This window comes from Puccinia triticina, chromosome 6A, assembly GCF_026914185.1.
Source record: "Puccinia triticina chromosome 6A, complete sequence".
NCBI lineage: Eukaryota > Fungi > Basidiomycota > Pucciniomycetes > Pucciniales > Pucciniaceae > Puccinia > Puccinia triticina.
Window position 1 is genome coordinate 7529615 of NC_070563.1, and position 16922 is coordinate 7546536.

Below are 16922 nucleotides of genomic sequence, written 5' to 3' on the forward strand. Positions count from 1 at the left end.
CGTGGAGGCTAGTGACTCTTCAATCCAACTTGGTTTGCTCCACCGCTGGTTCACCAGAAAGCGGGAAGGTCTTCAATTGGGCCGGTTTTTGCGCGAGTGGCAATGTAAGAAGAAAAAAGGTGAAAGCAAAACCAAGATCCGCATGCAGGTATGTTTTCTTTCTCCACATGCATGTAAGTGCAATTGCACACTCAGTTTGTTCCTGCTCAACACCAGGTTCAGCAACACCGTCAAGAAACCCTTTCCACACTTCCGGTCTCACCTGCGTGCTGCACACTTTTTGACAACATCAAAGCTACATCTGAGACTGAAGCCACGCCTCCCCGCTCTCTCTCTAAGTTGCCGTTGTCTTGGAGATCCTCCGAGTTCACCCGGTTTGCTCAACAGTTGGATACCATCTACACGCAGAAGATCAAGATCAACACCAATGGACGGCTCTTTGTCCAAGAGTCCATTCTCGAGGCGCGCAGAGTTTCTTCACAGGTACCAACATCGAACAACTTCAAAAACGTGCCGCGTAACTTACCGGTTAACTGCTACGCTGAGAATTATCTGTCAACCCTTTCGAATTCACAGCGGGAACTGCTACACCCATCACAAGCGGTTGTCTGGCCTAATCTTATTACATTGTCTTGAAGCTATGTAGATCAAGGTGCGGGTTCTGGAATTATACCAAGAGATTTGTCATCAACAGTTTGGCACACTCATATTGCTCGTTTCCTCCGGTAGGTACACTCAGCCTCCGCTCCCAATACAATACAATTAGCGTCCAAAAAGTTGTAACATAGAAAAAGAAGCAACTTACAATGCCAATTCGCATTTGCGTCTCTGCAATTGGAATATATTCATCTCTAAGCTGCCTTGTACGTAGTAGCGATACACCGAAATTGGGTGGGTCTGTCCCAGCCGGTAGAGTCGATCAATCGCCTGGTACTCTATTGCTGGGTTCCAACTCGGTTCCTGAGTTTTGTGATCAAGAGGTTGATGAGCGCCTGGTCTTTCCAGTCTGGAAGAGAGGAAATGAACATGCCATCAAGTACACATTTTGGGCACATCGCAAATCAATCCCTACCCCGGCTGCCTGTAAGGACGCCAACAGGACATGACAATGACTGACACCTCGAAACTTATTGAGATTCTTGTCACGCTGTCCAACACTTAAGTTCCCGGTTAGCCAAGTGAATTCCATGTGGCTTTCTTCGAGGGCGCGGCCAATGCTGTACATGGACAAGTCAGCTGAAGGGCTTGCGGAGAATTGAGATCATGGGATCAGCTTACATCTCCAAAAACCCAACAAAACTTGAGAACACCACTGCCTTTGGATGTTGAATCTCTCTGCCTCCGCCGACGAAGGCCAGTAGACTGTCTATCAGGTGGACAATCTTTGCAGAATCCTGCCATCGCCAGGAAACTTGTATGGGCAGTTCCTCACGGGAAAACATGGGATGATTGCAAAATTGGCGCAGCATTGTCAACTGGCGGAAGAATTCGGCGCCATCCCATTGCTCCTTTGATGTGCAAAGTCTGCCAAAATCTCGGATGAAACTTGCGTGCAACTCCCTTAAGTACTGTTCCCAGTGCGAGTTGTGTTGCACCACCACTGCGTGTTCGACCTTCTCTAGTAGGTTCAACAACACATCTTTTGTCCTTCTCAGGCAGACTGATTGCATCAGGTGGGCTAGACTTTTGATAGCTTCCGGTGCCCCAACGTTCATTCTTGGAATAAGGCACCTTTTCCAGATGAGATCGTTATCCCACGGCGGAATTCTCAATGTGGTGATTAAGCTTTGGAGGTCCGTCAAGCGATTTTGGACCGGCGTCCCAGTTAGACATAATAGAAACTGGCTCTTGAGTTGCTGAATGTTGAGGGTCCGGTGGGCTGTTGGATTCCTCATCAGGCTATCAAAATCATCAATAATCAGAACGTGTTTTGGGTGTGTGAGGTCAGAAAAATAAACATGACTCACTGTGCTTCATCCAGGACTATCCTGTACCAGCGGAGATTCAGGGATTCGATGGTGGACTGAGTTGGCAGTGTCTTGCCACTAGAAGCAATCATTTCATAAGTTGTAAGAACTATAAGCGCTGATTGGAGGTCCTGCCGAGTGAGTTGATTCCGCTGCGGTCCATGAAACACGTGGTAGGTGATTGCCCCATCCTCAAAGTGAACTCTGATCTCATTCTCCCAGTTGGTGAGTGTCGCGAGTGGGCAGATGACCAAGGTTGCAGATGAGCGGTCTGACCAACTCTCCCAACAAAACTCCACGGCGGAATCACTGGTGGCCAGAATCAAGGCTAGTGCTGTCAAAGTCTTCCCTAACCCCATATCATCTGCTAGGATTGATCCTCGTTTGATTGTTGATTTTGATTCAGCAGGCGGCTTGAAATCTGTCTGATCCAAGGACGTGCAAATCCAGGAGTTCGTAGGATGATTCCACAGGAGCATGGGATTTTGGTTGGCTACTTCATTCTGCCGGAGAAACGATAGGGCAGTCAGCTGATGGGGTTGCAACGTGGTGCGGCATCGTCGGAGAGTACTGGTGACCCAAGCATCATGGGCTGTTTCGTCGTGCGCTTGTGGTCGTGCAAAGGCAATCTGCGGGATTTCAAAGAACACAGCGGGATTGTAGTTCCATATTGGGGTGAGCTCTACGTCGGCAGCGGCAAAACCCATCTGTACAGATTCTATATGTTCGGATCGGCTGAAGACACAACCTCGCAACTCAGGTGAAACGCCGCGCCTGGTCACTACAAAGGCGCGCACCTTCATGAGAGCGTGATCACTAGGTGAAACTTCGCGACTGGTAACCGGGGTCGAACATGATGAAATTGGTCCGAGCAGCGGACCGAGGTGCTCACTTGCGGCAGGGCTGAGGGATCCAATCTTCCGCCGGGGCACACAATACACATGCACTTCTTGGCGACCTCGTTGTAGGAAGCCCACTTGCGGCCCATCGAGGGCGGCACAGGGCAGAGAGGGTGAAACTGAGATGATGAATTGTCCAAGACAATACGTGGTTCTCATTGCATCGGAGTTGAGGGTGGAGACAGTGGTTTGAATGGCCGTGTCTGGAAGTTCGCCGGCGGTCGGATTGGTTGTTGTTGGCAGATGTGATTTCGCTACCTTGGCCGGGTGTGGGGAATGGGGTGGAAAATCGCATGAACTGTGTGGGTTTGTGACCACACAACCTCCAACTTGCCCAGACTGCAGGCCCATCAAGCAAACAAATCTTATGTATTATGATGAGTCACCTTTGGCCAAAGGCACCTACATCCTAATACATCAAAGCAGCAATGTAAGCATACAAGCGGCATGCTTTTGTATTTTGTGGTCACATTGGTGGTTTTCTCATCTTGTAGTAGCTACAGAATTTGTAGTGTGCCCAGGGTCTCCCCTGCTTGGGTAGGGTGCTGAATGGTTCAGCATTACAGGTATTATAGATGGTTACTGGTTTGGCGGCACTAACCCCAACTGCAAGTGGGGGGACGCAACTGCTTAACAGGAGATCCTTCCAATATGATCTTCACCTCCTCCTTCTAGGGCCCATTCGACCTGAAACCATCAATGCACCAGAGATCCCAGAGGCAAACATTCATTCCCCAAATCCACAATATGGATGAGCTGCAACACAGTGTCTTGGGGTTGGCAAATCCAATTGTCCCTGGTTGAGTAAATTACACTCAGGCTGGATGGGGTGCTGCTCCCTGAAACATGACAGGGACTACCTTCACACTGGCCATCAATCAACAATCATGGCATATTAATGGTGCAACTGTTTATACGTTGTGGTGCTCCATTCCAAACCATAAGTAGTATTTTATTGCTTTCCTTTACATATATTCATCATTACATTGCCTATTACCCCATCACCCCTTCACAAAAACCTCATTATTATTGCATATTCAGATTCTACGCCAAATTTCACCTATAGTCACTTATACATAGTACCCCCTTATATTCAATGGTTCAATAGTTATAGAGGATATAAGACTTACAGAAACCCTTTAGTCTTCATTAGTTACAATAATCATTTCATTAGTAACCTACTTGAATCATTACAGTACATTCCTTTTACATAGTTATTCTCACATACTAAATCCTTTACATACATTGCTCATCATGTACTATGCCTATTGTACACATTACATCATTGGATCTGTGCTTACCCTTTTCAGTAGTGCTCATCATTACAAGTTGTTACTATGTTCTCATCACTCTTCCCCATTAGTACATTCTTTTATTCCCATAACCAACATTCCCCTTTCAGCATTGCTCATCATTACATACTGTTACTATGTTCTCATCACTCTTCCCCATTTGTACATTCCTTTATTCCCATAGTCAGAATGCCTCCACTGTCTGTGCTCATCCTTTCTTCATATAAGAACTGTCCTTCCCCCCTCACTTGTACCCTATGCAGAGAACTATATGCAGAATTTATAGATAATTTTAGATACAGAAATTATAAGTGCCCATTCTCATCAACCCCTTGCCATTAAACCTTGCCATTGCATTCCCCACTCTCATCACTCCTCCAACTCTCTTACCCTCAGTAGTCAGTAGTTAAAGCTCATAGTACTAGCTCCTAAGATCAAGCAGAAATCAGCCACACCTTTTTCTTCTTTTTCTTAGTGTTACTCTCATCCCCTCAGCATTAGTCAGGAAGGCAGCCTCATCAGCACCCTTGCATAGCTTACATTAGTACTAGTGTTGCTATCCATTTCCCTTCCAAGCTCTATTCTCCCCCTTGAGTAGTTCCACAAGTGGTGTCCCAACAGTGGCCTTTCTATACTTCAGATATCTTCAGCTCTAGTAACACTCTTACCATCAGCTACATACTACTTCACCTACACTCCTCATACTCCTTTCTTTACAAATCAACTCCCTGCTTTTAGAATCAACTTCAACCAACAGTAACACTATCAGCATCTCCACTATCAACCTTCAACACCCTTCAGATTTAGAGTCAACTTATCTGCTTCAATCATGTCTGCCCAAGGATCTCCCAACACCAATGTTGCTCCCAGTCTTTACCCTCCAGTGGATCCATCCAGTAATGCTGCAGTTCAGGACTCCACCACTTCCAACACTGGTCAGACTCAGGTTCCTCCCAATGGTCCAGGTTATCAACCTTCTTCCAATGCTCCAGATCCCCAGGGTTCTTCTACTCCACAAGTCAACTCCAGTTCTTACAGACCTCCACCTGGACCTCAGACTTCCAGTATCCCTAGATACACAGGATATAGAGATACCAATCAGCTTTCAGAAGATTCAGAAGATTTAAATGCACCACCACCCCGCTTTCCCAGGTTCCAGCGCCAAAGGGATGACTCAACACACTCTACCAGGTCCAACACTCACTTTTTAAATAGGGAACCAGCTATGCCTAGGTATGAGGATCCTGTCAGCAGAGGAGTAAAGATCAAACCCATGGACAAAGAGCTCTTCTTTGATGGAACCAACATGCCTGTGGAGAAGTTCATTAGAAGGTATGAAAGTGCTGGAAGAGATGATGGTGCTAATTCTAAGGAACTGGCTGGACAAATCATTGCTTTTATCAAAGGGTTGGACCTTAAGGATGAAGTGGAAGACATGTCAGGCCATGAAAACTTGGATTGGGAAACCCTGAAGAAACAGTTACTCACCAGATTTGGAACTTCTCAGCCATTGGTCAGATATACCAGGGAGGATCTCAGGAAACTAGTCTACAAATCTGCCCAGGATGGAGGAATCAGCACCTTGGAAACCTTCAACACATTCAGAAACAAGTTTGAAACCATCACTCACTACTTGGTAACAGTACCAGCCTGGAGGAATTCAGACACCTTCTTTTGGAAACTCTTCACAAGGATCTGGATCAAAGAGTTACTAGGAGCTTGATGAGGGACAATCAAATGCTAGCCTCAAAGGATGGAGGTGATATCTTGCCAGACACTGAAACTCTTCTTACCTACATTCACCAGGAAGTTTACTCAAGATCAGTGGTCAACAGAAGGACTGAATGGAGGGCAGAAGAGAAATTCACTTTGGACAACTCACCTAGGACCTTCAAACCCACACCTGCTACTCAGGGAACTGCTCCTACTGCTTCTATTTCTCTGGACAAACAAGTGGAACTCCTTACCAAACAACTTGCATCCCTCACTGCTGGCAAAGGACTACCTCCCCACATGGACAAACCTGCTAGGACCTGGCCATTCAAATGCTATTATTGTCATCAGGAAACCCATGGAACCAACAGCTGCTCTCAACTTGCCCAGGACATGTCTAGTGGTGCTGTTATCAAGGATGGCAGAGATTACAGACTTCCAGACAAATCAGTTATTCCCTGGATTCCAAGCAGACCAATCAGAACCCCAGTAGAAGAGTACTCTAAAACTAAGCTCACATCTTCTTTTGGCCAACTAGAGGAGGACCCAGCCTATTATCAAACCCACAGTTATGAAGCAGACCTTGGAAAGAGGACCAGAAACAACTCTAAGGATCAGGATGAGGAGGAACCAGCCAAGTCAGACAAAAGGATCAGGAAGGAGAAACAGGACCTAATGGACATGGATACAGAGGAATTACTTCACATGACACAGCCCCCTACTCCTAGTGCTTCCAAATCCCCTACTTCAAAAGGCTCCCCTCAAGTCAGATTCCAGGATAAGGACAAGGATTCAACCACTGCACCTAAGTACAAACCAGTTAAGAAGACCTATTTGGAAAAGACTTTGGCCAAGGAGTACCCAGGAATTGAGGAGGAAGTGGCTAGTAGGATGTTGACTGCAGGAAAGATGGAGTTGGCCTTTGGAGAAATCTTTGCTATATCACCAGGAGTTACTGACTGTATCAGGAAGAAGATAACCAACAGAAGGGTCCCATTGGAAGGTGTCAAATCAGCAAACTTCACAGACATGGAGGATGAAGAAGAACCAGCACAGGAGCCACCCACTACTCACTATTCCTGTCCCCTTGGATACATCACCATCACTATTGGAGGAGAGAAACATCAAGCACTCTTGGATACTGGATCTATGGTCAACATTATTCCTGAAACTCTTGCACACAAACTTGGATTAGTACTCACTGCTAAATCTATGAAGCTCAAAGGGATTGGAGGCCACCTTACTGATATTCCTGGGATTGCTGAAGATGTGGAGGTAACCATTGGAAAAGTAGTCAGGACTGTTCATTTCTGGGTAGCCAAAGGACCAGTTCAGATGATTATTGGAAAGCCTTTCTTGATGGATGTCTCAGCCAACATCAACTACAATGGAGCCAGAGGAGAAGCACTTTCAATCATGGATTCAGCTGGTCAGACTTTCTTGGTACCAATCATACTTCCCAGTAATCAGAAGTGGGAAACCAGCATACCTTCCAATTCTGGTCTGGTAAATTTTTTAGATTGAGACCAGGTTTTCAGTTCCCTTCCCTTACAACTGCAACCCTGGAAAACAACCAAAAGCAACAAACTGTAGTCACTCATTCAGCAAAATATAAATCAACTCTAAAAAAAATAAAACCAGTAAACCAACCAATGCTATTATCTCTCAACCCTCCATTATCAAGGCCACCACTCTCCAGAGATCCTTACCTCACTCCTTTGAACCCTTTCCCTCCACCATTCACTCCTACCTCCAAGATTACTCAAGAAAGGCTGGACCTCATCAACTTTGGACCTCCTGGATGGCTCTCTCCTCAAGAATATCTCCTGCTGGTATGGGTAATTGTGATTAGACAAGGTGCTTTGGCTTTTGTAGAAACAGAAAGAGGCCTTCTTAAACACACCTATGGACAGCCTTATATCATTCCAGTCATTCCCCATGAACCTTGGCAACAGAAACCAATTCCAATCCCTGCACCCATCAAAGACCAGGTTATAGAATTGGTAAGAGAAAGACTCAGCACTGGCCTCTATGAACAATCCTTTTCCAGTTATTCCAGCCCTATATTTTGTGTAAAGAAGCAGGATGGTAAGCTCAGAATTGTACATGACCTTCAGAAACTCAACAAAGTCACCATTAAGGACGCTGGACTACCACCAAAGACAGAGGAACTCATTGAATCATTCACTGGAAGGGCTTGCTATGGACTAGGTGATATTATGGGAGGATATGATGAAAGAGAATTAGCTCCAGAATCCAGACCTTTGACCACCTTTGAAACACCCCTTGGAAGATTTCAACTTACCAGATTACCCCAAGGAGCCACCAATTCAGTTGCAGTTTACCAGGCCCAAATGATGTGGATACTCCAGGATGAATTACCTCAACATATGGGAATCTTTGTGGATGATGGAGGTATAAAAGGACCAACCTCTGACTACAATGAAGAAACTCTAAAGGACAACCCCCAGATCAGAAGATTTATCTATGAATATGCCATTACTCTGGAAAGGATTCTTTTCAGGATTGAAGAAGCTGGACTCACCATCTCTGGGAAGAAATTTGCTTGCTGTGTACCTGCTCTGGATCTGGTTGGCCATGTGGTTTGTAAGGAAGGCAGAAGGATATCCATCAAGAAGCTCAACAAAATTGAAACCTGGCCAACTCCCACCACTCCTTCAGATGTCAGAGGATTCCTAGGTATCTGTGTATATGTTAGAATGTTCATTAAAAATTACTCAACCATTACTGCTCCACTCAGAAGACTCATCAGGAAGGACTCCTCTTGGGATTGGACTGAAGATTGCCAGGATGCCTTTGAGGACCTTAAAAGGATTGTTGGAACTGATATCACCCTAAAGAAATTGGACTATGGACCTGATGCTGGCTTAATCAAACTCTCAGTGGACTCCAGTGTTATTGCTGCAGGTGCTGTTCTTACTCAACAGGATTCTGATGGATTGGATAGGCCTGTGTTATATGAGTCAGTAGTCTTTTCACCCAGGGAATCAAAGTACTCACAATCCAAATTAGAACTCTGTGGTGTTGCCAAGATCCTCAAGAAACTTCAAACCAAACTGTGGGGTCAACATTTTCAACTCAGAGTGGATGCCCAGTGCCTTATTGGAATGATCAACAACCCTTCACTTCCCAATGCCCCTATGAACAGATGGATTGGATTTATTCAGTTATTCTCCTATGACCTTGTTCACACTCCTGGAAAAACTTTCACCTTACCTGATGGACTTTCAAGAAGACCCCCTGATTCTGATGAAGATGATTGTCCTAGCTTTGATGAAGATGAAACCTGGATCAAACCTCACCCTGGATTTGGAACTAAACATTCTTCTTTTGGCCTGCTTCTGGGGACATCAGCTCAGTTGGGGGAGGGGGTAAGTAACTTGCAGCAAGGAATTTGGAAGCATCTCCAGGAATACCTTTCAACCATGAACAAACCTCCAGGATGCAGCAGCCTGGAATTCAAGCAAATTTTGCACAAATCAGCCAACTTTTTCCTTTCCAATGGAGTCTTGCACAGGATCAACAAACCATTCTCCCAGATAGTAGTCACCTCTCCTTCAGCTCAGAAATCCATCCTCAATTCCCTTCATGAATCCTTAGGCCACAGAGGTATTGCTGAAACCTACAGAAGAATTAAACTCAGATTTTGGTGGCCAGGTCTCAAGAGAGGTGTTACCAAGTGGGTCCAGTCTTGTGAAGCTTGCCAGAAGAAGAGTTCAAAATTGCCAATGGAACCCAAGAAACCTACAGGAGCAGCAACCATCTTTGGAAGAGTCAGTTTGGATACAGTTCACATCAAAGCTGGCAAATGGAAATACCTGGTAATTGCAAGAGATGACCTTTCTGGATGGGTAGAAGCAGTTGGACTAGAAAAGATTCAAGCAAAGAAAATCTCTCAGTGGTTCTTGGACAACTGGATCTACAGATATGGAGCCCCTTGGTCAGTCACTGTGGATGGAGGCTCTGAATTTGGACAACAATTTCAAAAATCCCTTCTGGAATCTGGAATCAAAATCAAAGTCACCACCCCTTATTATCCTGAAGCAAATGGTATGGTAGAAAGAGGACATCAGGCAATTAAGGATACCTTGGTCAAGCTCTGTGGAAAAGAAGGCAAGAAGTGGAGGAATTATTTACCTTTAGTTTTATTTGCAGACAGAATTTCCACCAAAAGATCAACTGGTTACTCACCTTATGAACTAGTTCTTGGACAGCCTCCCATCTTACCCATTGACCTAGAATTGGAAACCTTCTTTGGAGTGGATTGGTCAAAGGTAGAATCAACTCAGGATCTTTTATTGGCTAGGACTCAGCAGCTTGAAAACAGGGATACCATCTTGCAGCAAGCACACCATCAGCTTATGGATTCCAGGAAGAACTCTGTGGATTATTGGAACAAAAAGAAAACATCAAGGCAGCCACTAAAGAAAGGTCAATTAGTAGTAGTGTATAACAAATCTCTGGACTCTCAATTTGGCAAGCTCTTTGAAAATAAATGGAATGGTCCTTACAGAATCAAAGCTCAAAACCCAGGAGGATCTTACATCTTGGAAGAATTGGATGGCACAGAATTGGCCAGAAGGTTTGCTGCAACTCATGTCAAGGAATACCACTCCAGGTGAAAACAATAAATAAGGAATAATCAATTCATTTCTCTTCTCTTTTCTCTTTCTCATCTTCTTACACAATAACATAAAAACAAAATAAAATCAAATCTATAAACAAATCAGAAATAAAATCAATAAAAATCATTTTCAAACACTCTCAAATAAAATAACCAATTATAAAATCAAAAGCTCACCTCTTCTTCTTTTATCACTACATCACCCTCTTCCATTTCACTTCCCTCCTTCTCCTTCTCCTTCTCTTTTCCCTTCTCCTTATCTAAAAATAAAAAAAATAAAAATCAAAAGACATAAAAAGAAAATTAAAGCATAATATTAGTAAAAGTCTTCAATAAAGAATAAAAAGAAAAAAAAAAAAAAAAAAGAATATATTAGAACTTACCCTCAGCCCTTATCCCCCCATTTCTGCTTCTACTCTCCAACCATCTTCCTCCTCTTCCACTCGGTCCCTCATCCTTAATAATTCCAGGGCATTCCTCTCCTCAGTTTCCTCTATCATGGCATCTATTATGGAATGAGTATCCATCTAAAAATCAAAATAGAAACAGGGAAAAAAATATCAGTATTATAATCAATCTTCTTTCTTTTCAAATTCTTATTCATATACATACGGAATCCATTCGACATACATGTGTAAAAGCGTTGTGGAACCGGCTATACAATTTAAGGCGTGCGTTTCGTGCGGCAACCGGGTCGTCGAGGTCCTCACGAGCGAAGGCGAGGAGTCCTTGTTGGATATAGTGGCGCAAGGCATCGACTTCTTCAGGTTTAAAAGAATCTCTCATACCGGCGTTGTACGTGTGAATGTTGTCGACGAACGAGTGCGCTCTGCGAATAGAAAAGGGTATTTTGTAGGAAGGTCTAATGACGGCCTCTTCGTCAAGCTGCGAAGATGATATGGACGTATTGGACGAAGAATCTATCGAGTTTTCAATGATACCTTTCGGCGATGAGGGCGTGGAAGTGGCGTTGAAGAATAACATTACGGATAATGATGGATAACGGAACTTTCCGTTGGCCGATGACCAGGGCCTTATATTTACGTTCTCCTCTTCATTCTATGACGTCACTATGGACGCCTTCACATTTCAGAAGCATTTGGCGCGGTTTTTCTTTCATTTCTTTATTATTGACTCTGGTGTTCGACCCAGTTTAATTAATCCTTGGATCACTTTTGGATCGCCTACACGTCATTCATTATTCCTAAAATCTTTTTCAGTCGAATGGCCAGCTTCAGGAGTCCATTTGGACAGTTTCTCGGCGGTACCTTTGGCTTATTTCATTATGTATTCCTTTAATTTCAACTCCCTTGCGGCGGAAACCGCGGAAATCATAATGAAACTTTGAACCATTCCAATAACGATTCGGCCCACCTCAAAATTAACATTAATCTTTCCAGTTTTCATCTTCCCGATCTCACCTTTCGTTTGAACTCGGTTTCAGCCGATTCTATCGAGCGGTTTCGGAATTATACGCGCTCAAAGTCACCCTAGTGTTTCCACGGGCTCATTCACAACTTTCATTCAGTGTTCACGGCGACCTATCGGTCGAATTAATTCTAAATATACCGTAATCCTTAATTCATCTTCTCTTTCCGTTCTTTCAAACGAATCCGGAATTAGACAATTCCATCGACTGAAAGCTGAGTTATATCCGAAAACAGTTTGCCTTATATTGACGCGGTGTTACTACTACGCGCACCCGCGGATCTCGCTTGGATCTTTAACCGGCCCTACACAATCGATACTCAACCCTTAAAAATAATTGATATATACCGTTTTAATCTAGAGAATCGTATCTTTCGAATGAACTCGGTTTCAAGAAATTTCATCGAGCCGTTCCGAAGATACAGGTCGACCATTTCCTACTTTTCTTTTCGTCAGTCCGCATGCGCGCCTCCCGCACGGAGCCCCTGCTCAGACATCAGGACCCCTCTTGCGACAGCACACGCGCATGGACCCAGGTTCCATTCCTCATCTGGACAAAATTCAAGGCTTTTTTTTCGTAGAAATGTTGAAATAAAAGACCATTATCAATGATTCCTCCTGGGAGGAGAGGAGGGATTTTTTCCCCTCCATCATCAGAAAGAAAAGAAGAAATCATTCATTCATTCCTCCTTGACAATTATCAATCATCCAATCATCCATCATCATTCCTTACCATCCCATAGCAATTACTGGACATCCAACCACCTCAATACTGGAATTTCCTCATCATCTTCACCATGTATTCTAAGAATTATTGAACCATCAATTCAAACAGTCATTCATTCACCATTATAATCAATTTCTTCCAACACATGGCAGCTCAGAAACCACTCAATTTGAGCAAGAATATTCTTTGGACAACTTATCAACTTCTCTGGACTTCAACTTCTCTTCACAGAACTCTACAATATATATTCAGATACTCAGAAATTCAGTCATTCAACTTCAAATCATTCACAACCTTCAGAAATTACAATTATCAACCCCATCAATCAATCATCATCAATCATTGCATTCTTCCATTTGCCTCAGTTAGGCAGGAAAATTAGTGTATTCTTCAGAATGGAATCTAGTCTAATATGTGTCTGTCTCAAGGATATTGCCTTCAGCAGAGTTAGATCTTCTTAAACATTCACCCCTCATTGATAATTGGACCTTCTTTTGGATACTGGACTCTTTGGATTGGATACTGGACTATGGATACTTTGGATACATAGGACTATTGGACTTTGGATTGGACTTGGATACCTTGGACTCAGATATACTGGACTTGGATTATTCTTGGATTCTATTGGCTTTGGACACTGGACTTTGGATTTGGACTGCTACTCAGGATTTTGGACTTCACCTTTTGGAGGAAGAACACTGGACTTTGGACTTTGGACTCTTGGACTCAACATTCTTCAACTCTTTCTGGATCACCCTTCTCTTTGGTGCATTGCCTGGGGACAGACAATAAGTTGGGGGAGGATGTGGTGCTCCATTCCAAACCATAAGTAGTATTTTATTGCTTTCCTTTACATATATTCATCATTACATTGCCTATTACCCCATCACCCCTTCACAAAAACCTCATTATTATTGCATATTCAGATTCTACGCCAAATTTCACCTATAGTCACTTATACATAGTACCCCCTTATATTCAATGGTTCAATAGTTATAGAGGATATAAGACTTACAGAAACCCTTTAGTCTTCATTAGTTACAATAATCATTTCATTAGTAACCTACTTGAATCATTACAGTACATTCCTTTTACATAGTTATTCTCACATACTAAATCCTTTACATACATTGCTCATCATGTACTATGCCTATTGTACACATTACATCATTGGATCTGTGCTTACCCTTTTCAGTAGTGCTCATCATTACAAGTTGTTACTATGTTCTCATCACTCTTCCCCATTAGTACATTCTTTTATTCCCATAACCAACATTCCCCTTTCAGCATTGCTCATCATTACATACTGTTACTATGTTCTCATCACTCTTCCCCATTTGTACATTCCTTTATTCCCATAGTCAGAATGCCTCCACTGTCTGTGCTCATCCTTTCTTCATATAAGAACTGTCCTTCCCCCCTCACTTGTACCCTATGCAGAGAACTATATGCAGAATTTATAGATAATTTTAGATACAGAAATTATAAGTGCCCATTCTCATCAACCCCTTGCCATTAAACCTTGCCATTGCATTCCCCACTCTCATCACTCCTCCAACTCTCTTACCCTCAGTAGTCAGTAGTTAAAGCTCATAGTACTAGCTCCTAAGATCAAGCAGAAATCAGCCACACCTTTTTCTTCTTTTTCTTAGTGTTACTCTCATCCCCTCAGCATTAGTCAGGAAGGCAGCCTCATCAGCACCCTTGCATAGCTTACATTAGTACTAGTGTTGCTATCCATTTCCCTTCCAAGCTCTATTCTCCCCCTTGAGTAGTTCCACAACGTGATCTACATACAGGTCAATCGAAGGCACGTAGGCTAATGAAGGTGTAGTTTGGCATGGCAGCCAGACAACACCTGCCAAGGCCCCTTCACCCAGGTGGCCTATTCTAAATATACATAGTCATGTCCTCAAAAACCCCAAGGGGAAGTGGTCAATCATCGTCTCCAGATGTCAATATCCCAAACCGCATTGTATGGAACAAGCCCACCCACACCCACACCACCCAAGTCCAAGGCGCAGCAGGGTTGTTTGGCCTTGATTTGTTGAATGAGGAAAAGGTGAAATCCACTTACTATGGTGTTGGGCTGCAATTAAACCCCACTTCAACATAACTGCTTCAGGACTTCAGATTGCCACAACATCAACACATACTCAAGCTGCCCCTGAAATTGGCAATACTTGGCCATGCTGGGAGATATTACTTGTTGTTCAGATGAGGCAGACATTCATCTTGCTTCAGACAGGACGACTCATAAAATTACGGTCTGGCACTCTCTAGAGAGTGCAACACATTCCCCCCTGGTGCATGCAATGAATTTTTTGGCTTGATCACTAGGGGAGAAAGTGTGGCACTCTCTAGAGAGTGCCAGGCCGTAATTTTATCATGATGCTGGTCTGAAGTGAGTTAAATGTCAGTGTTCACCTCTTGTTTAATTTCTTTTTATAACTCATTAGGAATTATTGCATGTGAGTATGATGATTTTATGCATGTTGGATAGTTCAACTCATGAGTCACTCCTCATGAATTGCTGTTCAACTTTAGTATATCTTGCTCATAAGATTAGATTTATTCATCTTTCATATTCTGATTTGGCAGGACATGCAAATGACTGATCCTCAATTCCCTTGCCATAGGCATCAAAGTTTTTCTGTCAACAGAGAGCATCTGTGATAAGTATCTTCAGATGGGTGTGTCATGTGTAGGCCGATTGGTGATCACTCATCCAAGCCAACTTGGCATGGGGGTATATACAGTTGTATGAAGGCTTATGATATTGTCTTCTCTCCCTTTTTCTGGCAGGATTGGTTTCCTCTAGCGAGTTGCTGCAAAGTCCATGTGTACAGTGCTTCCCAGAAAGCAAGTTTTCTGGGACCACTCACATTTGCAATATTCTTTTTCATGTCACCAGATTATGATGCCTTGCATCCTCAGTGTACACATGGCTGTATAGGATGTGAAATGAATGCTGGGGCACTACTGGAGCAACTGCCACCTGCCCGCACTCAGGCTGGGTGCACCGGACTACTCCGAGTCCTGTGATTATGAGATGGCAATGCCACTGGACCCTACAAAGTGAGAGGATTTGTATGCTCCAGCTCTCAAGCCATGAATCTCAAAATTGTAGAAGTTAAAAAAATCCCCAATGGCTGTAGCCACACCAGGTTGAATACATGATGATGAGGCATAAGTGGTCGCTCAACAAGATAAAAGACTCAAAATTGACCCCTCCCTCAGAGCAAGCTTTTTAAGAAGTGCTGTAGTTTGAGGCACCAGAACAAGGCTGATGGGAAGTAAAATCTCCTCCCAATGACCTTTCTGTACCAGTTTTTGAGGGGAGTAACAACTACTCTGGAAGACCAATCTGTACCGGCAATTGGGAGGAGTTGTTCACACCTTGATAACTGGTGCAGGCGGAGTAACAACTGCTCCTGATAACTGGTCTTTACCATTCTTTGGGAGGAGTTGTTACTCCCCTGAATGCTCAGTACAGGTGGTCATCGAGGGGAGCAACAACTCCTGAAGACGGGTCTGTACCGTTCATTGGGGGGAGTTGTAACTACCCTCAATGACCAATACTGACCAGCCATTGAGGGGAGTTACAACTCCCGATGACTGATGGCAGCTGGTCATCGAGGACTTGTGACTCCCTTCGATGGCCGGTCAGTACTGGTCATCAAGGGGAGTAACAACTCCCCTTGATGACTGGTCTGGGATGGCCATCGAGTGGAGTTACATCTCCTCTCAATGACGGGTACAGACCGGTCACCGAGCGGAGTAGCAACTCCTCTCAATGGCCAGCCTGTACTGGTCATTGAGAGGAGTAAGTTTCCCCTTGATGACTGGCACAGGCTGGTCATCGAGGGGAGTGACAGCCTTGACAACCACCTGTACTGGTCATCGAGGGGAGTAACGACTCCTCCCAATAACCAGTACAGCTGTTCATCAAGAGGAGCTGTAACTCCCCTCAATGACCCGCACGTCAGGTCATCGAGGGGAGTTACAACTCTTCCCTAAAAGTGGTCATCACAAGGAGTTGTGACTCCCTTCAATGAACTCCCGTACGAGTCATCGAGGGGATTTACAGCTCCTCTCGATGAACAGCTGTACTGGTTATTGGGAGGAGTCGTTACTCCCCTTGATGACCAGTACAGGTGGTCGTCAAGGCTGTCACTCCCCTCGATGACCAGCCTGTGCGAGTCATCAAGGGTAAACTTACTCCTCTCGATGACCAGTACAGGCTGGCCA